Genomic DNA, 26946 nt, shown 5'->3' with positions numbered 1-26946 from the left:
AGACTTCATTACCACAGATGTAAGGGCGACCGGTCTGTAATCATTTAGTCCTGTTGGCCTTAGCTTTTTGGGCACAGGGATGATGGTGGAGGACTTGAGACAGGCTGGTACATGGCATGTCTCCAGGGAGGTGTTAAAGATGTTGGTGAACACTGGAGACAGCTGGTCAGCGCAGTGTCTGAGGGTCGCTGGAGAGACAGATCCGACCCGGCTGCTTTGCGTGGATTCTGCCTCTTGAAAAGTCTATTAACTTCTCCCTCCTGAAAGGAGAGAATCGTCTCTGTAGTATGGGTGGGGCCTCTCGGGTGGGAAGGGGTGGTTCAGGATAGTCCAATTGTCCTTCAAATCTAACGTAGAACTCGTTCAGGTCGTTGGCTAGGCGGGAGTCGTTAGTGGTGTGGGGGGTTCTGGGTTTGTAGTTGGTGATCTGCCTGAGCCCTCTCCAGACAGAAGCAGCGTCGTTAGTAGAGAACTGGTGTTTTAGTCTCTCTGAGTAGTCGTTTAGCCTCTCTCACCGCTTTGCTAAACCTGTTCATCGACTCCTTGAATCTGTCTCTATCCCCACTCCTAAACACTTCCTCCTTCTCCAACCTCAACCTTCTGAGCTTTGCTGAGAACCAGGGCTTATTGTTGTTAAAGTTCACCCTGGTACGTGTTGGGATACAGCAGTCCTCACAAAAGCTGATGTCGAGCATATTTACGGAATACACCACGTGATGGTGCCGCCGTTGACCCTGGCCATTGACCGAGCAGCCCAATGTTCCTACTACCAGCTCCCTCCGCAGGAGAATGTGTTATGTTATCTTATGGTTGTGCCTCTACGTGCCTTTAGCCTTGCTTTACATACCCTTTAACGCTCTAAACATTGGGCCTCGCTCTTTGGTTCTTTAGGTAAAGTCACGTGGTAGGTATAAAATAAATTAAATCCGCGACGTTTCGGGCGCAGCACAACAAGCGTCCGCCGTCAGGTGGGACAACCACAGCAAGAAAACAATTGGTGAAGTGGGCAAAAGGGCTGCCGTGACAAGAGGCTATGTAGGTAAGAGAGGGGGGAGGAGCCAGGGAGGAGAGAGTGGAGGGGGTGTGGAGTAGGGGCAGTGGAGTGCTGCAAGTGAGTCACATCTAGATTGGGTCTTGCGTTTCATTATCAAGTTACATTTTCCAAAAGCACACCAACCTGCTCTCATCCGCTTATTTTGTAAGTTTGATCCCAGGCGGTCTTCAGTTTTATGTGAGTCTGTTATGGCGCTCAGGATGCGTTCTTGATAAACGGAACACTTCGTGAAACAGCGCTGTAGGAGGTCATCATAACATGCTTCCAATGGAGATACATTACCGAATGAGCATTGGTTTTCCTCTGACCAAATATGAGCACTACTTCATTGGGGTATCAGTACCCGCCTATATTACAATACTGTGCACATGATAAATGTTTAGAGCATTTTATATATATTTAAAACAAGTTCAATGGTTAAAGACGTAAGAGCTATGCCTGTACATGTGTAATGGGTTCTTTAAGACAGCGTAGAGACGAATCGGTAGAGGCAACGCTTATTTATTACAAAGGTGCTTAACAATACAATACAGCCTTCTACTTGAAGGGATAACGGCCCCTTCACCGGCTGCTAGCTGAGGAGGTACGGCTTCGGTCTAACTCGCCCTATTCCTGGGCTAGGGTCTCGGGGTCCTCCGGCTAAGGGGGTCCTTGGGGAGGCTAGTCTGACCTGACCCAGCCAAGGTACAGGTCTCGACCACTGGCCACACGGGACCCGTCCCTGATAAGTCACCCACACAGACCCACAGTCACTCACCTAGCCACCCACACACTCAGTCACTCACTCACCTAGCCACCCACACACACACACAGTCACTCACCTAGCCATCCACACACTCAGTCACTCACTCACCTAGCCACCCACACACACACAGTCACTCACCTAGCCACCCACACACTCAGTCACTCACTCACCTAGCCACCCACACAGACACACAGTTACTCACCTAGCCACCCACACACTCAGTCACTCACTCACCTAGCCACCCACACACTCAGTCACTCATTCACTCACTCACCTAGACACCCACACACAGTCACTCACTCACCTAGCCACCCACACACACAGTTGCTCACCTAGCCACCCACACAGTCACTCACCTAGCCACCCACACACACACTCACCTAGCCACCCAGACACTGTCACTCATTCACTCACCTAGCCACCCACACACTCAGTCACTCACCTAGCCACCCACACACTCAGTCACTCATTCACTCAGTCACTCACCTAGCCACCCACACACTTAGTCACTCACCTAGCCACCCACAGTCACTCACCTAGCCACCCACACAGTCACTCATTCATGCAGTCACTCACCTAGCCACCCACACAGTCACTCATTCACTCAGTCACTCACCTAGCCACCCACACACTCAGTCACTCATTCACTCAGTCACTCACCTACCCTATGCCCAACTTCCTTCATGTCTCCAAGCTCATGTTCAATCGATTCCAGTTCGATGTCAAACATGCATCTCTCCATGCTTTTATTTTCAAACACTGTTCTATTTTCTCTTGGGGTTTATATTTGCAAGCGTATTAACCTGCTAAATACACGCACTGTACAGAATGCCAACCCATGTTTTTCAATGGGATTGTCAATGAGTCGGGGTATATTTTTACCAGCCCCCCCCCCAAAAGGGTCTCTTTGGCATTTATTTCAGAGCTCTCCGTTATGAAATTAAATGGGCAATATTAGTGCAATGGGCTACAGCAAGAAAGGAGCATCACTCGTGGTGGGAGCAAAAACTTTGGCTATGAGCAAGTTGAGAACCCCCCCAAATTGTAAATTAATTGGAGCCGCTAAAGTTACGGCACCCGAGGACTGCCAAGTGAAATCTGGTTTGGGGCTCATGGACAAAATGGCAATGCACACGGCAGACAAACTCGGCAGGTTAAGGAGACTAACCATAATTATTTTAATTTCAACATTCTTCATTTCCACTGCGACCTTTAAAATCTTTCGGTGCAGTCAATATAGAAATCTAAATTAATCCTCCAAAAAATGACAACTAAAATGTAAACGCGTCAAATTGCACTTTCGACCTATACCCACGGTTAACTTTCAACAAGAGTGATGGGACATTCACAAATAATACACAAAGTGACAATGATGTTGACACCGACGTTCAATACGGCATGAAACATGTTGAGTTGTCTTCTATGAAGGCTGGGCAGTGGAGAAGCACAGTTTGAGGGTGTAGAAGTATGGAACATCTGAGAAAATAAAAACAGGGGAGCCACATGTCGTCTTCACTGGAGCACACAAAAACTTAAAACAATGAAGCGATTCTTAGGAGGGTCTTTGTCGATGTCGACAAACTCGTTCAGGGAGCTAAGATAACGTTGAGTTGTGATAAGTGAAAGTGCTTGGCTATGTCAATTTTCAATTCCATTCTGTATATGCAAACAATGAAATCCAAATCGCCCATAAATAACAACCTGTTAATATATAATACAATAATCTACAACTGCTTTCACTTCCTGCAATTTCACCCAAGGCTGCTAGGCAGCCAGTGTACACAGATGGTGCTATGGTAATAACAAGCGCCCCCCCCCAAATCTGAACATTAGGTGCTCAACAGAGCGTGCGACCAAAGATTTGCCGATAATGCAGCACCGCTTCAATGTCATCGCACCAACACAAATGGCCAACACCCCACAACTTACTTGCGTTCTTCAGGGGGTGATGGTTAATGCACGCCAGAGCCTCCATGGCATCGTTCTTGGTCTCCCACTCCATCAGGCCGGACACGCTCCTATCGGCTGGACACGTGGACGGACCGTTGCTCATGGAGTCATTTGGGTCGTGTAAAACGCAACACCCTTCACCATTTTGATTTAAAGCTTTCGTGACTGCAGGGATTCATATTCTTGGTTCTTTCGGTAAAGTCACCACCACGTAGAAGGGAAACAATAAAATAATAAAAATATAAAACAATAAAATTCTCACGACGTTTCGACTGCAACACAAGCAATCATCATCAGGTGTGAAAACCACAGCAAGAAAATTTGAAAAAAGTGGCGGTTATTTTTAACGTTAGCACCACGGAGAGCGATTTGGCAGTTGTTCAGATGGACGAGTCCATCTATGTTCTGAAAAGAGGAGGGGGGAGACGAAAATAATGGATGCGGTCTGAAAGCCACCGTAAGCGTGAACAATCAATTAAGACCCGAAATGGTTTATCAAATCCTTCCAATGATTGCTAAGCCAGAATCCATCTTCTCGGTTGAAATTGTCTGTGTTTGTATATATTTATTATTTTGTTGTTTCCCTTCTACGTGACTTTACCTAAAGAACCAAGAATATGAAACCCTTTGCCGTGTTTAAAGGGTGGGGTCAGTCGTCGGTGAATTTCTGCAGCAGGAAGGCTTCAGTCCGATGCCTTGGCTACGCTAACACGCTTCAGTCAGCTTGGGCGCGAGTGAATAGCAAGGATTGCTCTCGGGAGAGAATTTCTCACAGGGTTTCTTGAGCATGGCCTCATAGCACACGTTGCAGATCATCTGGTGTCGTGCTGTAAATCAAGCGACGATTGCATGGAGAATACAGTACACGATTTATTCTGTGCCATGACACGTAAGATAAATAATAAACATACTTTGCGGGACTTACTTTTTCCAGAAAACACTTTGAAAGAGCGGGGCTTCGCAATCGACATTTCGTCGCACAGCTGCGGGGACAGAACGGGCGGCGTTCACGTTATAGTTGGTAACAGTTAACGTGCACCGGTAAAGCATTCGGGAGATGTCATTTTAATTGCAGGCACAAATCCCGTTGTCCATTTTTAAATTTACATTCGCCAGCTTTGGAGCAGTCTTTTAAAGTGCTCAGATTATTGTGAACACCAAGCATAGACTCAGGGGGAATGCAACCATTTGCAGAAACAATGTCCAAAGACTGAAATGTAAACCTTTCGAATACGAATGAATATGAATCGTAATGTATTAAACAGGACAAATTAACGCGAGGTGTTGTCTAGTCTGTAACAAAAAAGTCCCTTTGGAACATCGACTGCATTATTTATACATCTTATGTTTTAACCGCTGAAAGGAAACTACATTACACCATTTTACATTTGTCCCATCACAGGAAACGTGTCATTGGCCACCACAAACTCCACAACATCAATAGGCTCATCTTAAAAACCCACGATTGTTTCACGTGCAAACTTTGGACTTGAATATTTATAAAAGCTTCACCTGGGAAAACTTTTAAAGAAACCGAACGCGCTCCCCTTCTGCGCTGCTGGCAGCAGGCTGAAGGGGCGGCGGGGGCACGGACCTGCGCGAACATCTCGGCCGTGATGTCCGTGGGCGCGTTGAAGAAGTGCAGCACCGCGGTGGGACGCTGGTTGCGGTTCTTCGCCGCCTTCTCGCTGTCGGCGTAGCGGTGGTTGCGAGAACCTGCGTAGTCCCTGTAGCTGTCGGTGCCGTCCGGCAGCTCGAACGCCTGGCCCGGCGCAATCGACCGCTGCCTTGACGCGCTGCCGAGACGAGGGCGGAAGGGAGGGAATAGCGCGAAGAAACTGTTTTTATTTATTTTATCATGTTCCAAATTTCAAGTGCTCTTTGGTTCTATTCGGTAAAGTCACGTAGGTAAAAATAAAATAACAAAAAATCACGACGTTTCGGCCACAACACAAGTGGCCTTCATCAGGTGAAGGGACCGGGCTGTCCAGAGGACAGCGTTGGAGTGAAGACAGCAAAGCCCAGGTCGAGTCCTTTAAGCTTGTTGTCGCGGCATCTTTTGAGGAAGGTCAGCGTCTCGATGAGCTTTGACTTCTTGTCCCGTTGTCTGTTGAAAGCTCTAACACAGGGGTCGGGAACCTATGGCTCGCGAGCCAGATGTGGCTCTTTTGATGATTGCATATGGCTCGCAGATAAAACAAAATATTCTCACTTGTTTTAATCCATCCATCGATTTTTCACTGCGCATGTCCTGTTCAGGGCTGCAGGAGCAATTGTCCATTATTTTAATTGGATGATACTGGCCTACGTTTGCCGTTGCTGGGTAAAACAGGTAAACGCCCCCTTTTGAATCAGTCTGAGACTGCGTCTGCTCGGTCATTAGCTCAAAGCTAACCCTTCGACGAAGAAGATGGCGAAAAGAAAAAAAGACGACGAGTATCGTACATTTCAGGACGAATGGACCGAAGAATTCGCCTTTGTGGAGAGAGCGGGTTCTGCGGTGTGTCTAATTTGCAATGACAAAATTACATCGTTGAAACGGTCGAATGTAAAGCGGCACTTCGACACGCGCCACGCTACCTTTGCATCAAAATACCCTGCGGGAGACAGCAGAAAGAAAGCGTGCCAAGAGCTTCTGAGCAGGGTGCAAGCTAGCCAGCAGCAACTCCGCGTATGGACCCGGCAAGGTGACTATAATTCGGCTAGCTTTGCTGGTTCTTTAGCAATAGTGAGGAACGGAAAACCATTCACAGATGGCGAGTATGCTAAAACGTTCATGCTGGATGTAGCCAATGAACTTTTTGATGATCTTCCGAACAAAGACAAGATAGACTTATTAAATAGGCTCATTCAGCAACTTAGGCTTATTAAATAGCCTATTTAAATAGGCTTATTTCAGCAACTTAGGCTTATTAAATAGGCTTATTTCAGCAACTTAGACATATTAAAAAGGCTTATTTCAGCAACTTAGGCTTATGAAATAGGCTTATTCAGCAACTTAGGCTTATTAAATAGGCTTATTTCAGCAACTTATGCTTATTAAATAGCCTTATTAAACAGGTTTATTTCAGCAACTTAGGCTTATTAAATAGCATTTTTAAATAGGTTTATTTCAGCAACTTAGACTTATTAAATATACGTTTTTAAATAGGCTTAGTTCAGAAACTTAGGCTTATTAAATAGGCTTATTTCAGCAACTTAGGCTCATTAAATAGCCTTATTAAATAGGCTTATTTCAGCAACTTAGGCTTATTAAATAGCCTTATTAAATAGGCTTATTTCAGCAACTTACGCTGATTAAATAGGATTATTTCAGCAACTTCAACTTATTAAATAGCCTTATTTCAGCAACTTAGACTTATTAAATATGCTTATTTCAGCAACTTAGGCTTATTAAATAGGCTTATTTCAGCAACTTAGGCTTTTTAAATGGCTTATTCAGCAACTTAGGCTTATTAAATAGGCTTATTTCAGTAACTTAGGCTTTTTAAATGGCTTATTCAGCAACTTAGGCTTATTAAATAGGCTTATTAAATAGGCCTTTTTCAGCAACTTAGGCTTATTAAATAGGCTTATTCAGCAACTTAGGCTTATTAAATAGGCTCATTAAATACTAATTAAATAGGCTTATTAAATAGGCTCATTAAGTAGGCTTAAAAAATAGGCTTATTAAATAGGCTTATTAAATAGGCTTATTAAATAGGCTTATTAAATAGACTTATTAAATAGGCTTATTAAATAGGCTTATTAAATCGACTTATTAAATAGCCGTATTAAATAGCCTCATTAAATAGACTTATTAAATAGCCTCATTAAATAGGCTTATTTTAGCAACTTAGGCTTATTAAATAGGCTTATTCAGCAACTTAGGCTTATTAAATTGCCTTATTAAATAGGCTTATTTCAGCAACTTAGGCTTATTAAATAGGCTTATTTCAGCAACTTAGACTTATTAAAAAGGCTTATTTCAGCAACTTAGGCTTATGAAATAGGCTCATTCAGCAACTTAGGCTTATTAGATAGGCTTATTTCAGCAACTTAGACTTATTAAATAGGCCTATTAAAATAGGCTTATTAAATAGAATTATTAAATAGGCTCATTAAATACTTATTAAATAGGCTATTAAATAGTCTTATTAAATAGACTTATTAATTAGGCTCAATAAATAGGCTTATTAAATAGGCTTATTAAATAGGCTTATTAAATAAGCTTATTAAATAGACTTAATAAATAGGCTCATTAAATAGGCTCAATAAATAGGCTTATTAAATAGGCTTATTAAATAGACTTATTAAATAGGCTCAATAAATAGGCTTATTAAATAGGCTTATTAAATAGACTAATTAAATAGGTGTATGAAATAGGCTCAATAAATAGGCTTATTAAATAGGCTCAATAAATAGGCTCAATAAATAGGCTTATTAAATAGGCTCAATAAATAGGCTTATTAAATAGGCTCATTAAATACTTATTAAATAGGTTTATTAAATAGGTGTATTAAATAGGCTTATTAAATAGGCTTATTAAATAGGTTTATTAAATAGGCTTATTAAATAGACTTATTAAATAGCCTCATTAAATATGCTTATTTTAGCAACTTAGGCTTATTAAATAGGCTTATTTCAGCAACTTATGCTTATTAAATAGCCTTATTAAATAGGCTTATTTCAGCAACTTAGGCTTATTAAATAAGCTTATTTCAGCAACTTAGACTTATTAAATAGGCCTATTAAATAGGCTTATTAAATAGACTTATTAAATAGGCTAATTAAATACTTATTAAATAGGCTTATTAAATAGGCTTATTAAATAGACTTATTAAATAGGCTCAATAAATAGGCTTATTAAATAGGCTTATTAAATAGGCTTATTAAATAGGCTTACTAAATAGGCTTATTAAATAGGCGTATTAAATAGGCGTATTAAAAAGACTTATTAAATAGGCGCAAGAAATAGGCGTATTAAATAGGCTCAATAAATAGGCTTATTAAATAGGCTCAATAAATAGGCTTATTAAATAGGCTCAATAAATAGGCTTATTAAATAGGCTCATTAAATACTTATTAAATATGTTTATTAAATAGACTTATTAAATAGGCTTATTAAAAAGACTTATTAAATAGGCTTATTAAAAAGGCTTATTAAATAGACTTATTTCAGCAACTTAGACTTATTAAATAGGCTTATTTCAGTAACTTAGGCTTTTTAAATGGCTTATTCAGCAACTTAGGCTTATTAAATAGGCTTATTAAATAGGCCTTTTTCAGCAACTTAGGCTTATTAAATAGGCTTATTCAGCAACTTAGGCTTATTAAATAGGCTCATTAAATACTAATTAAATAGGCTTATTAAATAGGCTCATTAAGTAGGCTTAAAAAATAGGCTTATTAAATAGGCTTATTAAATAGGCTTATTAAATAGGCTTATTAAATCGACTTATTAAATAGCCGTATTAAATAGGCTTATTAAATAGGCTTATTAAATAGGTTTATTAAATAGGCTTATTAAATAGACGTATTAAATAGCCTCATTAAATAGGCTTATTTTAGCAACTTAGGCTTATTAAATAGGCTTATTCAGCAACTTAGGCTTATTAAATTGCCTTATTAAATAGGCTTATTTCAGCAACTTAGGCTTATTAAATAGGCTTATTTCAGCAACTTAGACTTATTAAAAAGGCTTATTTCAGCAACTTAGGCTTATGAAATAGGCTCATTCAGCAACTTAGGCTTATTAAATAGGCTTATTTCAGCAACTTAGACTTATTAAATAGGCCTATTAAAATAGGCTTATTAAATAGACTTATTAAATAGGCTCATTAAATACTTATTAAATAGGCTATTAAATAGTCTTATTAAATAGACTTATTAAATAGGCTCAATAAATAGGCTTATTAAATAGGCTTAATAAATAGACTTATTAAATAGGCTCAATAAATAGGCTTATTAAATAGGCATATTAAATAGACTAATTAAATAGGCGTATGAAATAGGCTCAATAAATAGGCTTATTAAATAGGCTCAATAAATAGGCTCAATAAATAGGCTTATTAAATAGGCTCAATAAATAGGCTTATTAAATAGGCTCATTAAATACTTATTAAATAGGTTGATTAAATAGGCGTATTAAATAGGCTTATTAAATAGGCTTATTAAATAGGTTTATTAAATAGGCTTATTAAATAGACGTATTAAATAGCCTCATTAAATATGCTTATTTTAGCAACTTAGGCTTATTAAATAGGCTTATTTCAGAAACTTATGCTTATTAAATAGCCTTATTAAATAGGCTTATTTCAGCAACTTAGGCTTATTAAATAAGCTTATTTCAGCAACTTAGACTTATTAAATAGGCCTATTAAATAGGCTTATTAAATAGACTTATTAAATAGGCTCATTAAATACTTATTAAATAGGCTTATTAAATAGACTTATTAAATAGGCTCAATAAATAGGCTTATTAAATAGGCTTATTAAATAGGCTTATTAAATAGGCTTATTAAATAGGCTTACTAAATAGGCTTATTAAATAGGCGTATTAAATAGGCGTATTAAATAGACTTATTAAATAGGCGCAAGAAATAGGCGTATTAAATAGGCTCAATAAATAGGCTTATTAAATAGGCTCAATAAATAGGCTTATTAAATAGGCTCAATAAATAGGCTTATTAAATAGGCTTATTAAATAGGCTTATTAAATATGTTTATTAAATAGACTTATTAAATAGGCTCATTAAATAGGCTCAATAAATAGGCTTATTAAATAGGCTTAATAAATAGACTTATTAAATAGGCTCAATAAATAGGCTCAATAAATAGGCTTATTAAATAGGCTCAATAAATAGGCTTATTAAATAGGCTCATTAAATACTTATTAAATAGGTTGATTAAATAGGCGTATTAAATAGGCTTATTAAATAGGCTTATTAAATAGGTTTATTAAATAGGCTTATTAAATAGACGTATTAAATAGCCTCATTAAATATGCTTATTTTAGCAACTTAGGCTTATTAAATAGGCTTATTTCAGAAACTTATGCTTATTAAATAGCCTTATTAAATAGGCTTATTTCAGCAACTTAGGCTTATTAAATAAGCTTATTTCAGCAACTTAGACTTATTAAATAGGCCTATTAAATAGGCTTATTAAATAGACTTATTAAATAGGCTCATTAAATACTTATTAAATAGGCTTATTAAATAGGCTTATTAAATAGACTTATTAAATAGGCTCAATAAATAGGCTTATTAAATAGGCTTATTAAATAGGCTTATTAAATAGGCTTACTAAATAGGCTTATTAAATAGGCGTATTAAATAGGCGTATTAAATAGACTTATTAAATAGGCGCAAGAAATAGGCGTATTAAATAGGCTCAATAAATAGGCTTATTAAATAGGCTCAATAAATAGGCTTATTAAATAGGCTCAATAAATAGGCTTATTAAATAGGCTCATTAAATACTTATTAAATATGTTTATTAAATAGACTTATTAAATAGGCTTATTAAAAAGACTTATTAAATAGGCTTATTAAAAAGGCTTATTAAATAGACTTAATACATGGGCTCATTAAATACTTATTAAATAGGTTTATTAAATAGGCTATTAAATAGGCTTATTAAATAGACTTATTAAATAGGCTCAATAAATAGGCTTATTAAATAGGCTTATTAAATAGGCTTATTAAATAGGCTTATTAAATAGACTTATTAAATAGGCTCAATAAATAGGCTTATTAAAAAGGCTCATTAAATACTTATTAAATAGGTTTATTAAATAGGCGTATTAAATAGGCTTATTAAATAGACTTATTAAATAGCCTCATTAAATAGGCTTATTTTAGCAACTTAGGCTTATTAAATAGGTTTATTTCAGCAACTTAGACTTATTAAATAGCCTTACTAAATAGGCTTATTTCAGCAACTTAGGCTTATTAAATAGGCTTATTTCAGCAACTTATGCTTATTAAATTATTAAATAGGCTTATTTTAGCAACTTAGGCTTATTAAATAGGTTTATTTCAGCAACTTAGACTTATTAAATAGGCTTATTAAATAGGCTTATTAAATAGGCTTATTAAATAGACTTATTAAATAGGTTTATTAAAAAGGCTTATTAAATAGACTTAATACATAGGCTCATTAAATACTTATTAAATAGGTTTATTAAATAGGCGTATTAAATAGGCTTATTAAATAGGCTTATTAAATAGGCTTATTAAATAGGCTTATTAAATAGACTTATTAAATAGGCTTATTAAAAAGCTTATTAAATAGACTTAATAGATAGGCTCATTAAATACTTATTAAAGAGGTTGATTAAATAGGCGTATTAAATAGGCTTATTAAATAGGCGTATTAAATAGGCTTATTAAATTGGCTTATTAAATAGGCTTATTAAATAGACTAATTAAATAGGCGTATGAAATAGGCTCAATAAATAGGCTTATTAAATAGGCTCAATAAATAGGCTTATTAAATAGGCTCATTAAATACTTATTAAATAGGCTTATTAAATAGACTTATTAAATAGACTCATTAAATAGGCTTATTAAATAGACTTATTAAATAGGTTTATTAAATAGGCTTATTAAATAGACTTATTAAATAGCCTCATTAAATAGGCTTATTTTAGCAACTTAGGCTTATTAAATAGGTTTATTTCAGCAACTTAGACTTATTAAATAGCCTTATTAAATAGGCTTATTTCAGCAACTTAGGCTTATTAAATAGGCTTATTTCAGCAACTCAGGCTTATTAAATAGGCTTATTTCAGCAACTTAGACTTATTAAATAGGCCTATTAAATAGGCTTATTAAATAGACTTATTAAATAGGCTCATTAAATACTTATTAAATAGGCGTATTAAATAGGCTTATTAAATAGACTTATTAAATAGGCTCATTAAATAGGCTCAATAAATAGGCTTATTAAAAAGGCTCATTAAATACTTATTAAATAGGTTTATTAAATAGGCGTATTAAATAGGCTTATTAAATAGACTTATTAAATAGCCTCATTAAATGGGCTTATTTTAGCAACTTAGGCTTATTAAATAGGTTTATTTCAGCAACTTAGACTTATTAAATAGCCTTACTAAATAGGCTTATTTCAGCAACTTAGGCTTATTAAATAGGCTTATTTCAGCAACTTATGCTTATTAAATTTCGATTTAAAGCTTTCGTGACTGCAATGATTCATCTTCTTTGGTTCTTTCGGTAAAGTCACGTAGAATGAGAATAAAATAATAAATTGATAAAATAAAATAACACAATAATATTCTCACGACGTTTCGGCCACAACACAAGCGGCCTTCATCAGGTGAAGGGAGCGAGACTGTCTGGTAGGACAGCGCTGGAGTGAGAGAGCCACGTTCAGATCACGGCTTTTAAGCTGTGTGAGAGGAACAAAGAGCCTTGACGAAGGAATTAGCATAAAATTTAGCATTGAAAAGGCTGAATGATTAGCTTGTGACTGGTCACAGAAATAGCTATGTTAAAAGTTAAAGCATACACCTCCGCAGAGGCACCCATTGTTAAAAGGAATTAGCATAGAATTTAGCATTGAAATAGCTAAATTAAGGCAATCGCTTGTATCTGCTACAGAAATAGTTACGTTGAAGTCAGAGCATACACATTCACCGAGGCACTTAGTACAAATCAAAACAGGAGAATTTAGCATTGAAATAACTAGGCGAATTTAGCATTGAGCTATTCACAGTACTATATAGTGAACCAATAAAAACTAAAATATAAATTACCTTCATGTTATCAATAAACTCTATATTCTCCAATCAGCTAAGCTACCAACCATAAGTCGTTATATATCACAATGCTATATGGCGAAAAAATGGGTGGATTCTTACCCTCAAATTTCCGTACCACGGATAGCTACGGGCCCCGTTCAGACGGACGAGTTCGTCCATGGTCGGAACAGAGGAGGGGGAGAGAGACAGCTGCGAAGCCCTAGTATACTCCATGTTGTAAACCATACCATTAACCGTGGTGTGAGAGGTATTAAGAGGCAATGCTGGCGAAAGAGCTGCGGTCTGAAGGTCATCGTAAAATTACAATTAATTAAGAACAGAAATGATTTAACACATCTTTCCAGTGGTTACTAAGCCTGAATCCATCTTCTCGGTTGAAATTGTCTCTGTGCTTGTATATGTGAATGGCCTCATGAACGAATCTCTCATGGTAGCCAGTTGGTTTGCAAAGAACCTCCGTCTTGGAGAAGTCAATGTCATGTGAGCCCACTGAATTGTAACAGTGATCTGCCACGGCAGAGGAGTTCGTCTTACCGTGTTTCAAGTCTGCTTTATGTTCGCGGATGCGGTCCGAGATATGTCTTTTGGTTTCTCCAATGTAGCTACTACCACAGAGGCACTTTAGTTTGTAAACGCCCGGGTACTGTATGTCTGGAAGAGCATCTTTTACAGATGGAACTAAATCACGGATTTTGTGTACTGTGTTGAATCGGACCTGGATCTTGTGTTTATTCAGGATTTTGGAGATATTTTTAGTGACCCCTGCAATGTAGGGTAAGGTGATGGTTTTGAGTGGCTCCACAAGAGGATCCTTCTTCATGACTGGAGTGATGGCTTTGCGGATTGTGTAGTCGGAGTAGCCATTAGCCCTGAGAGCCTGGTGTACGTGCTTGAGTTCACTGCTTATGTGTTCCTGGTCGGAAATGCATTGGGCTCTATGGTATAGAGTCTTGATGAGGCAGTTCTTCTGGGATGGATGGTGGTGGGAATCCGGTTTCAAGTAAGCATCTGTATGGGTAGCTTTCCTGTAGACAGAGTGGCTCATTGAACCAGCTATTTCTGTGACCAGTCACAAGCTAATCATTCAGCCTTTTCAATGCTAAATTTTATGCTAATTCCTTCGTCAAGGCTCTTTGTTCCTCTCACACAGCTTAAAAGCCGTGATCTGAACGTGGCTCTCTCACTCCAGCGCTGTCCTACCAGACAGTCTCGCTCCCTTCACCTGATGAAGGCCGCTTGTGTTGTGGCCGAAACGTCGTGAGAATATTATTGTGTTATTTTATTTTATCAATTTATTATTTTATTCTCATTCTACGTGACTTTACCGAAAGATTATGCTTATTAAATTATTAAATAGGCTTATTTTAGCAACTTAGGCTTATTAAATAGGTTTATTTCAGCAACTTAGACTTATTAAATAGCCCTATTAAATAGGCTTATTAAATAGACTTTTTGAATAGGCTCATTAAATACTTATAAAATAGGCTTATTAAATAGGCTTATTAAATAGGCTTATTAAATAGGCTTATTAAATAGGCTTATTAAATAGACTTATTAAATAGGCTTATTAAAAAGGCTTATTAAATAGACTTAATACATAGGCTCATTAAATACTTATTAAATAGGTTTATTAAATAGGCGTATTAAGTATCCAGACACCACATAATGCAGTCAAGGTTTCTCAACCCTACAAAATATAAAAACGCAACGTTCAATGTCCACCTCAAATATGCCAGTGAAAGTTGGCACCTACTTCTGATCCAACAGACACACACCCTGGTAAATCTAAATATAAAAGTAAAACCTTGGATTGCGAGTAACTTGGTCTGCAAGTGTTTTGCAAGACGAGCTAAAATTGAAAATAAATATTAACTTGATAAACGAGCGAGGTCTTGCAATACGAGCAGTGTACGTGTAGACACACTTTGTACTGCCGTGAGTCACGTGATCACACAACTGATAGACGAGTGCTTTGATGTACGAGCGCTTTGGATTACAAACACGTTCCCGGAACGAATTATGCTCGCAATGCAAGGTTTTACACTGTAGTGTAAAAATGCCCAGCCTTGATACACCCCGAACAACCGAGTACCCGCCTATGGGCCACATGCACTTGACGTTGGGAAAATCTTCAAAGCTGATCAAAATCTAAAACGCCACCAACTTAATGGCAATGTCTATCGCATGTCCAGTACCAGGGCAACAGCTTTAATGGTAACAAAAAAATTAATCCAATGGATTATTGAACACTCCAGCAGCCACATGCCTCCTTGTGAATCCTGTTCTTCACAACATTCACTTATACTGCCACATTGTTGTGAAGGGTAAACTAGAAAAACAAAGTACACAGGCAGGAGTTTAAAACCAATCTGCCCAGAGTAAACTACGCAAGCTTAGCATGGGCTAAAAAAACACAAAGATTATTTAGTTATATGTTGCGCTAGCTGTTACTACCCGGCTTCGCCCGGGACTTGGATCCGCCACGCCCGGCCGCCTTTGTCTCCCCAGTGGCGATGTTCACACACCACAGCAGTTACTCGTTTGAGGCTGAGTCGACCTAGGGGAGGCCCAGGACCGGTTAAAATAATCGTCACCGGTGGTGGCGGTGAGCGGGAATCGAACTTGGGTCGCCGGGTTCGTAGCGCAGCGTAGCGCTAACCGCTACACTACGGGTCACGTGACAGATTTGACGTCACAGCTCACTTGCCGTGCAAAAAATAAATGCATTATCGAGCTCCCCCCCCCCCAAAAAACAAAAGTGTATTTGTGTAATGTTTGCACGGTGTACAGTCTGGAAAGTACCCACATGGCAAATTTCCAGTTTGTTGCATGTCGGGAAGTACGCTAAACATTTTGAACAGACACACATATTCACAACTTTGCCTTTTATATATATGGAGAAGATAGGTATAAACGAAAATAACCTTGACCAGCTCTACACAATTGCAGTGATTGCATGATTGATACAAAAGAGGGGAATGGCGTTTCAAATAACTTCCTGTGACAACGACCAAGTTCTGTAGATTGTAAACAGTACACCAATGTGCTTCAAGACAACCAAGTGTCTGCAGGTGTGACATTTTTCTGCAACCAAAATCTCAAGTGCAGAAGCTGCATTATCCTCTTGAGAACGCTCCAAACTTCCCCCTCTACTTGGCCACTGATCTTCAAGTATAACACGGCAAAGCCGGCCGCGTACAGAAAGTCAATGCCTGTTTCATCACGCCGTGCACACCCCCCAGCCCTTGCGTTAAAAACGTCACCCCCCCCCCCCCCACACACCCGAGGGCTCACCACCACCAGCTGTCGAGAGAGCGCGGCTCTGATATGCTCAATATTGGTCTTACCTTGCTTGAGGCCAGGGTTGGTGAAGTCCCAGGTCTCAGAGTCATTTTTAAACACATTCAGACGCGTCGCCTGTAAAGAGGACACAGCAGGGGGAAAAGATAAACATTATTCGTGGCCAGCATATAGGGCATAGATGCTGGGAAAAAATTATATAACTTTAGAACCTTCTTTGGTTCTTTCGGTAAAGTCACCACGTAGAATGAGGATAAAATAATAAAATAAAGCAATAAAATTCTCACGACGTTTCGGCCACAACACAAGTGGCCTTCTTCAGGTGAAAGGAACAAACCTGTCGTCCCAACCTTGTGTTGTGGCCGAAACGTCGTGATAATGTTATTGTTTTATTTTATTATTTTATTCTCATTCTACGTGGTGACTTTACCGAAAGAACCAAAGAAGATGAATCCTTGCAGTCACGAAAGCTTTAAATCGAAACTTTAGAACCATTTAAAATTTACAAGCATAATAATTATTAAGCGGTCATTACCCCCGAGACAATTACGGCACGCAACTTGCGGTAAAGCCGAGGTACTTAACGCAACCCTTAACCTCCTGGGAGATGAATGAATAAGAGCTGCCACACGTAGCAAGTCAACGATAAGCTAAACTTTCGCACCGTACGTAGCAAAAGCGTGCTTATCGGAGTTGTGGGAAAACAGTGGCCTTCTGCCACCAGTTTTTTTTTAAGATCACGTGTTGATTATCCCTCTTCGTTGGAACAAGCTCCCTTCGTGTTTGCAGATAAAAATCGCTATCCCTCGGTGGCCTATTTAAATTCCAAACTTGTTTAATCGCACATAAGTTTGGCATGCTCTGCCTAACTCGGTATTATTTATTCGCAGTGTTCCTCGTGTACTGTAAAGCGTTAGCCTTGATCGTATACCTCAAAAATGTTGAAGTGCCATAACCCCGTTATGAAAATGATGCATTCGTTATTACTGTTCTGTAATTTTATTTCCTGCTAACAATGTAACATCTCCCCTCAGGTACTCTGCAGGTCTCGCAAAGCAGCCTATGGCTGAATGTTAATCACCCGTCACCAAATAAAATCGAATTGAAAACCAACTCTACCCTTCCCACTGGATGCGAATTTTCCATTAACTGGCTCAGGGCACTGGCTCAGATGAGAACCACCCTCACACGGTAATATCAATTGGGAAAAGTTTGACTTTAGACAACGGCAAGGATGCCCGTCATGCACAATGGGTTGTTGTAGGTTGTGGGGCTGTGTGGTGGGCAGCTGTAAAATCCATTGGGTGCATTGTATTTCTATGCTGCCACAATATATGCTACACTCCTTTACCCCGCACACAAGTCAAATAACCCCCACAACAGGCATCGAGTGCGGAAGCCCTCATCTAGCAATGAATTGCCATGTGTATTCAGCCTTATTTGCTCACCAAAGTGGTCAATTCATAATATTAAATGAAATCTTTGGTCTGCGGGTGAAAAAACCCAGGTTGTGGTGCACACACTTGTGAATGTACAAAGTATCGGTTGTACTTGCCCTTGCATAGTCCACTATGAGAGTACAGCAGCCCGAATAGATGTCCGCTCCATTCAGAGATGAGTTCGCTCTCTCGGCGCTCTCAACCGAAACAAACGTGGCCAAAAATTAAGGAAAACACGACCATTTCATTTTAAAAACAATACATTTAGCATCTCCAAAATAACACGTAAAATTACGTGAATGGCGGACATATCGTTACGGTTATGCATCTCGTTGAAAGGATATTCCACAAAGGCCTGCAGGCCATTCTTCCTGAAGATAACAATGCGTTGCAGAGGCCCAAATGGTTTGCAAATGTTGTAAAGCACATCCTGCAGGACCACATGGAGCACACAAACGCAGCGAGGTGATTTTGCACGCATTACCAAGTAAATTTGAAAAGCTTTTTTTCCAGTGAATTTTTAAGATCGAGCCATACAGGACATCAACGCTTTCCAAAATCAACATTAGGTCTATATATTGTTTTTTATTCAATGCCATTGGTAGACTTCAAAGCACAAACAAAAAACACGACTTCAATTGCCTCAAATGAACCAAAGGATCAATGTAATTTCCTTAGCAAAGCCATTCACTGTAATCCAAAACGGACATAATTTCACTCGTATAAATGAAACATGCGCGTGTGTGCGTGGCACACCCGACAAACTATTCACACATTAATGTCCAGCTGCTGTAAGTGTAACAATGCCCACCGTGGTGATGGGGTAGATGGGGTTGAGAATGGTGAAGAGCAGGATGTGGTTGCTGTTGCCGTTGTCCCCCAGGACGCCAGGGCGCCAAAGCTTCTAGCTGGTAGAGAAGTTAAAGTAGGCCGGCTGCCCGCACACGTAGACGGAGCCCTTGGACGAGTAGTCGACGCAGCTGCGGGAGCTCTCCGGGTCTTCAAACTCCACCAGCGCCTGCCGCGTCTTGAGTATCATCACCACGTAGCTGCACGGAGGGAGCGATTCAAACGAGTGCCGTTATTCAAAGATGTGGCCGACTTTAAAACGCATGCCTGTTGTTGTTAATGTTAAACACGAGGTTGGTCTGCTCCAAGTCACCTCATTTGATCTCAAGAAATGTTTCAATGCATGCAACGGAGTGGAGACTGGTTGGATGCAGGTTAGATGCCACGTCCCATTTCAGTTTGGCAGTGTAGTACGTTGGAATTGAATGTACTGTAAGAATATAATTATATTTAAAATACATCTTGAGGGTAATGTAGTCTTCTTCTGTCGATGTATCACCTGACAAACGAAGCCTCTTCAAACGTACATAAACAAGGTACGTGTGTGCACCATTTCAATACGAGATATTAATTTTTAACACGGTTACTAATCACAGTTGAACGTGTGCCGCTTTTGTCAGACGGCACAACAAAAGCAGCAGCGGCACTTTAATTCGGAGGGAATTCGTGACTTGGGGAAATTGAAAAACAAACGGTTTTTGTTTCCATTTAAAGCTTTCGTGACTGCAAGGATGCATCTTCTTTGGTTCTTTCGGTATAGTCGCGTAGAATGAGAATAAAATAATAAATTAATAAAAAAACACAATAAAATTCTCACGACGTTTCGGCCACAACACAAGTCGCCTTCATCAGGTGAAGGGACGAGACTGTCCCATTTCAGTTTGGCAGTCTCGTCCCTTCACCTGATGAAGGCCACTTGTGTTGTGGCCCGAAACGTCGTGAGAATTTTATCGTGTTATTTTTATTAATTTATTATTTTATTCTCATTCTACGCGGTGGTGACTTTACCGAAAGAACCCCAAAGAAGATGAAGTGGTTTTTGGTTGGTCACTTCAGGCTGGCAAGGCCCCGAGTAAGCCACGCACGGCGTCGCCGATCACGCCGTGACGTGGGCAACGCCGCGCCCTCTCGTCCACCGCCACACGCGGCCACGACTTTTTATTTACGGAAGTGGTTCTTGAGCTTTAACCTGCAGCCTTGCCACCCCCCCTTTGGTTCTCAATATTTTTTTAAAACGTACAATGTTTATTAATTTAGAGGTTTGATGGAACAAAGTAGCGGTGCGTACGTGCCCGTGCTCAATGTGTTTCGATGGATTTACCTTGTTAAAAAATAATCTGGCACGTCTTGCACCCCCAGAAAGGGCATCTCCCACCCCGTGCTTAAGAACCATCGAGTATTTTTGTGTTATGCAATTTCTTGAGTTATTGAACCGAAAATCGGTAATACTCGAATTTCCAAGGTCTACGTTCACTCCACGTCCGCAAACACCACCACCACAACAATAATAACAATAATAACAACACCAATAACAATAATAACTATAATAACAACAATAATCTTTGTTTTTTTTCGGTAAAGTCACGTATAAATAAGAATTAATAAAATTACATAATAGCGTACGACGTTTCGGTTGCAACACAAGCAGCCATCATCAGGTACAGAAGAGCTAAATTTAAGAGAGAGGGGAAACACATAACCCCAGATGTATATACAGACACCCAAGTAGGGGGGAACTAACACCGACACAATAGGGGACATAGAGAGAGAAGCATACCAAACAGACAAGAGTTTAGCAGAATTTGGAAACCAAATAAAGCAACACAGACGGTCGGTCAAAACACAATTAACGCAAAGCCTGGTTGATTACGTTATTTCAAAGATTGCTAAATTGCAAGTTAAGTATGAAATTTAAGATACAGACGGCACACACACACATAGACATTCAAGTACAGCGGACCAGCACAGGTACAAGCACACAGTGAAGTCGCCTTAAATAGGCAGAGAAGGCAAGGCTGAGAGACAATGGGACATATTAGCATGAGAAGGCAAGGCTGAGAGACAATGGGACATTTTAGCATGAGAAGGCAAGGCTGAGAGACAATGGGACATTTTAGCATGAGGTATGCATAGAGCAAAGTGGAGCACGGCAGCAAACATTCGGAAGCACCAAGACCGACACACAGGCAGAGACAGCACAGAGAAACAAATCCAAGCACAGACACAAAGGCAGATACACAAGCAGAGACAACACAAGACAACACAAAGACAGACACAAAGATACAGACCTTACACCTCCCCGTAGAGGCGGTTTAAACTTGGTTCAAAGCTTTCGTGACTGCAGGAATTAATCTTTGGTGTTTTCGGTAAACAACAATAATAATAATACAGCTTTCTTCCCCATGCGGGCAATGGTCACCACCGACTGGTCACCTGACTAGGCCAAAGTACCGCACGGCCTCCACGAGGTCCGACTCGAGGGCTGTGTCCGAGAGTCCCCGCACGTGAACCACAGCCGACGGTGGGGGCTTGTGTGGGTCCTCAAACGTGTCCTGTGCACGTCGGCAAGGAAGCAAACTCAACACGACTATTGTGCAAAGCTGTTGTTTCCTCCTATACCGAGAAGACAGTTTTCAGTTTCATTTATTTGGTATAGCCCTGTGAGCCATTTGGCTCTTGAATCGGGTGCAACCGCAACAAACAAAAACATGAACAATAAAAACATCTTAAAGTGACTTTGTGTGACTGTGCAAACAAAAAATCCAGGAAAAAACAGCAAAATAATCCTTGAAATAGCACCGTACACCAACGCTGTGTGCAAAAATCCCAGTGGGATGCAAGTCAAACAACAACAACCACAAGACAACTAAGATTAAAGCCATCAGTCTAACTCCGTACTACAACAAAACAATCATGGCCAAACCATAAAACTTTTTCAAAATCACCAAAATAAAGCCAAGGCTAACATCGCCGGCAAGTGATATCGGAGCAGATGCAGACACTTGCATTAAAGGGCTTTTTAAATCTGCATCCGTTTGGCAAAAAATGGCCATAGCTCAGTGCCATCATTTCAGTAATCACTAAGAACGTTTGCGAGTTTAACTTTAAATCTAAACGGCCCTCGAGTTACAAACTCTGGAACTCGCATCCCCCACCGCCAGGTGCGCTTTTGTAGACGCTGTAAAGTTTTATTCCGCAAAGTTTTTAATCACATTGGGGAGGGTCGAAGAGCTACCCCACGACGCTATCGCGTGGGACATTTAACATATCGGTATTTTTACTTAATTAGTATTTTAACTTTTGATTTAAAGCTTTCGTGACTGCAGGGATTAATATTCTTGGTTCTTCCGGTAAAGTCACCACGTAGAAGGGAAACAATAAAATAATAAAAATATAAAACAATACAATTCTCACGACGTTTTGACTGCAACACAAGAAGCAATCATCATCAGGTGTGAAAACCACAGCAAGAAAATTTGAATAAAAGTGGCATTTTTTTTAACGTCAGCACCACGGAGAGCGATTTGAGAGTTTGTTCAGATGGACCAGTCCATCTATGTTCTGAAAAGAGGAGGGGAGAGACGAAAATAATGGATGCGGTCTGAAAGCCACCGTAAGCGTGAACAATTAAGACCCGAAATGGTTTATCAAATCCTTCCAATGATTGTTAAGCCAGAATCCATCTTCTCGGTTGAAATTGTCTCTGTGCTTGTATATGTGGATAGCCTCATGAACGAATTTTTCCTGGTAGGCAATGTTTTTATTCGTGGTCCGCCAGGAAGTGTCTGTGTTGTTGGCCTGACTGGATGTGCTTCACATAATGTTGTTTCAGGTTTGTTGAATTCTCGTCTCTCATCTTTTGCTGTATTTACCTCCGTGATTTGTTCTTGACACCTGATGATCGCTTGCGTTGTGATTGAAACGTCGTGATTGTTTTTTGTTTTAATATAATTTTATTGTATTTCTACATACGTGACTTTACCGAAAAAAACAATGAGTAATGTTTTTATTGTTTCATATTTTTTTATTATTTTAGTTCAGTGCAAAGAGAATACCCACCCTTAGAAGAGAAAACGCCGTATAAAAAAAATTACACTGGAAATAGCCCAAAGTGTTAACGAACACGAAATCCACGTTTACCAAAACGCGTTTTACTGAACGTAAGCAGAGCCTAGCGATGCTGTGGTCCGCGTGGTCCATCCCCAACACCAACAACGAGAAGCTCTTCGCAACGGCACTGGAATCTGCGAGTTACAAAGCTAAACAATCACGTTAAATAATATAAACACGGCTGGTGGTGGTGGTGGCACGTCGCCTGAGTGAAGCCTCTGGCCCAGGCCTCACAACGAGGCTCTGGGCGAGGAGGAGTAAAAGAAACATCTTCTCGTTATAAAAACACCTCGTCAAGTCGCTCGTCACTGACGCTCACCATCGCGCCCGCCTGGACGCGGTCGTTGCCTTCGCCATTGACTCCCAGGCGCTTGGCCGCGTGCCGGGCGGCGGAGGCGGTGGTCAACATCGTGATGGCGTGGAGCGCCGGAGGGAATCGATTCGCGATCCTGTCGCTCGAAAACGACGCCCGCGCGGATCGCCGAGCGTCAGCGGCAGCAGCGGGCGGCGGCGGCGGGGCGATTCCAACGCGTGACATCGATTCTCGGATCGATGTGGCCTCTGGCGATGTTCGCGCGGCTTGGTGTGACCCCACAGCCACTCGTCACGTGACGCCTCTCTCGGCCGACTGGGGCCGGCGACGGAGATCTGAAGCAGTCGTGGGCCTCCCCCTAGGTCGGACTCGGACTACAATAAAATTTGATTATATTTTTATAATATTAAATAAATAATAAATGATAAATAAAAATACTCAAATTTGATTATTGTAAAATCATTATAAATAAAAATAAATTAAAAATAATCAAATTTGATTACTTTTAAATAAGAATAAATAAATAAAAACCAAATTAGATTATTTTTAAAATAAGCATAAATAAATAAAAATGTATAAACTAAAATAATGAAATGCAATTATTATTAAATAATAAATAAATAAACATTATATGTTAAAATAATCAAATTGGATTATTTTTAAATAATAATGAATAAATAATAAAATAATTGCACAATTTCGATCACTTTTGCATAATAAATCAAGGCAGAAATATTTAATTAATAATTTAGCCTTTCTTTATAACCAAATTTTAATATTTTAAAGTAATAATAAATAAAACTTACAAATAATCACATTTGATTATTTTAAATAATAAATAAATAACATTCCGTTTAAAATTTTACTAAGCAAATTTGATTATATTTAAATAAGAATAAATAAATAAAAATAATCAAATTTGATTATTATATGAATTAAAAAAGAGGGATGACATTGTCATCCTCTCAGCCGACAAGGTCAATGCCACTGTCATCATGGATAAAATAGAATATAACAACAAAATTAAAGAATTACTCAATGATGGTAGCTATACAAAAATAAAGAGATCCCACCAACAGCCTCGTCATACAAACCAAAATCATTTCTGATTCAACCACATTAATTGATCAAACCAAACAGTTATCTTTGAAACCTTCTGCTGCCAGGCCACCAAGATTATACGGCTTACCAAAAATACATGAAGTAGATACACCCCTTTGTCCCATCGTCTCTACTACAGTGAGGGAAAAAAGTATTTGATCCCCTGCTGATTTTGTACGTTTGCCCACTGACTCAACACCGCACCATAGACTCAACACTGCCCATAGACTCAACACTGCACCATAGACTCAACACTGCACCATAGACTCAACACTGCACCATAGACTCAACACTGCACCATAGACTAAACACTGCTACCCATAGACTCAACACTGCACCATAGACTCAACACTGCACCATAGACTCAACACTGTACCATAGACTCAGCACTGCACCATAGACTCAACACTGTACCATAGACTCAACACCGCACCATAGACTCAACACTGCCCACTGACTCAACACTGCACCATAGACTCAACACCGCACCATAGACTTAACACTGCCCACTGACTCAACACTGCACCATAGACTCAGCACTGCACCATAGACTCAGCACTGCACCATAGACTCAACACTGCACCATAGACTCAACACTGCCCATAGACTCAACACTGCCCATCGACTCAACACTGCACCATAGACTCAACACTGCACCATAGACTCAACACTGCACCATCGACTCAACACTGCACCATAGACTCAACACTGCACCATAGACTCACTCAACACTGCACCATAGACTCAACACTGCACCATAGACTCAACACTGCACCATAGACTCAACACTGTACCATAGACTCAGCACTGCACCATAGACTCAACACTGCACCATAGACTCAGCACTGCACCATAGACTCAACACTGCACCATAGACTCAACACTGCACCATAGACTCAACACTGCACCATAGACTCAACACTGCACCATAGACTCAACACTGCCCATAGGGGGATCCCTGCCTAGGGGGTGTGAGGGGTCAAGGGGATCCCTGCCTAGGGAGTGAGGGGTCAAGGGGATCCCTGCCTAGGGGTGTGAGGGGTCAAGGGGATCCCTGCTTAGGGGGTGTGAGGGGTCAAGGGGATCCCTGCCTAAGGGGTGTGAGGGGTTTTACCGGCACGAGGTTTTCGCCGAGGCTTCGCGGTCCGCCTCCCTGAGCCGCTGTAACTTTAGTGACACCACGTGGTGGCTGTAACTTTATTGACACCACACGGTTCCTGTAACTTTATTGACACCACGTGGTGGCTGTAACTTTGACACCACACGGTTTCCTGTAACTTTATTGACACCACGTGGTGGCTGTAACTTTATTGACACCACGTGTGTCACTGTGTGTATCGCTGTGTGTGTGTACGCTGTGTGTGTCACTGTGTCACTGTGTGTGTCGCTGTGTCACTGTGTGTGTACACTGTGTGTGTACACTGTGTGTATACACTGTGTGTGTGTACACTGTGTGTGTACACTGTGTGTGTGTACACTGTGTGTGTACATTGTGTGTGTACACTGTTTGTGTCCGCATTGAACCGAACCCCCGGCAAGGCCATCTACTTAATGACGAGAGAAAATTCACACGAAATGTCCTTTTCAATGAAGTCTTCCAGATGTAAATTGATACAAGCTTTTAATGAAGAAATAAAATAATCTAATTCAAAACACAACACAATTCAAAGATGCTTCATTTTAAAACTTCAAAACGGAGCATGGGGTACTTGCGTGAATGCGTCCTTCGTGTGCAAATGTTGTGACATTCCTGGCCTGAAGGCCGTCAATGTGTTGGACCCTTATTGGTGCACAGCGTCTCAACAACAGCAGTGGGGTTTGCTTCAACCGATAGGTACGAACATCCAGACGTCAATCAGCAAGGAGCATTGATAGTCCTAGCTAGACAAAATCTACGTCAACACGTAAGACAAAACTACAATTCGTGTTGTAGAGAATGTACCTCCTCCTATACGTGTAACTTTTAAGTGGTATGCCTTGTAACTGATGAATGATCCGAGCGTGCTCCCTATTTCAAAGACAATGAGTTGCTCCAGAGGCAGACGCTTTGTGAAACACAAAAGTACCCTTTGACCTGTATCACAAGAACAATGAGTCTCACCTGAGTTCTCTGTACAGGTTACTTCCAAACACACACACACACACTTTGTCCTAACATCACTTATTCAATGTTTGACCCTCAGACAAAATGTTACATGCACGCGCACAATCAGACAAGTATTCATTCTAAATCATTGACGGGCATATTAACAACATTGAATTACTGCAGCGAAATTGACTGCATCACGTTACATCGTATTAACAAGAAGTTATTTTACA

At 39.8% G+C, this 26946-nt stretch overlaps 2 long non-coding RNA genes across 3 annotated transcripts; both read right to left on the bottom strand.

The window, feature by feature from the left end:
* Positions 1–2528: 2528 nt before the first annotated feature.
* Positions 2529–5531, bottom strand: LOC142912555 (uncharacterized). Its single transcript, XR_012934137.1, has 4 exons — positions 5344–5531; positions 4675–4732; positions 3729–3824; positions 2529–3275 (listed from the first exon to the last, which is right to left on the bottom strand). It is a non-coding gene; the product is annotated as an uncharacterized LOC142912555 (long non-coding RNA).
* Positions 5532–18598: 13067 nt separating this feature from the next.
* Positions 18599–25818, bottom strand: LOC142912554 (uncharacterized). 2 transcript variants are annotated; one of them, XR_012934136.1, is made up of 4 exons: positions 25742–25818; positions 23503–23900; positions 19066–19281; positions 18599–18684 (listed from the first exon to the last, which is right to left on the bottom strand). It is a non-coding gene; the product is annotated as an uncharacterized LOC142912554 (long non-coding RNA). The 2 variants fall into 2 exon arrangements; XR_012934135.1 differs by having other exon boundaries at positions 23533–23900.
* Positions 25819–26946: the final 1128 nt, after the last annotated feature.

Source organism: Petromyzon marinus, unplaced genomic scaffold (genome assembly GCF_048934315.1).
Source record: "Petromyzon marinus isolate PM22_M1 ecotype Great Lakes invasive population unplaced genomic scaffold, UKy_Petmar_22M1.pri1.0 PM_G_Scaffold_208, whole genome shotgun sequence".
In the NCBI taxonomy this organism is placed as follows: domain Eukaryota; kingdom Metazoa; phylum Chordata; class Hyperoartia; order Petromyzontiformes; family Petromyzontidae; genus Petromyzon; species Petromyzon marinus.
This window is presented reverse-complemented; position numbering and strand designations above follow the sequence as displayed.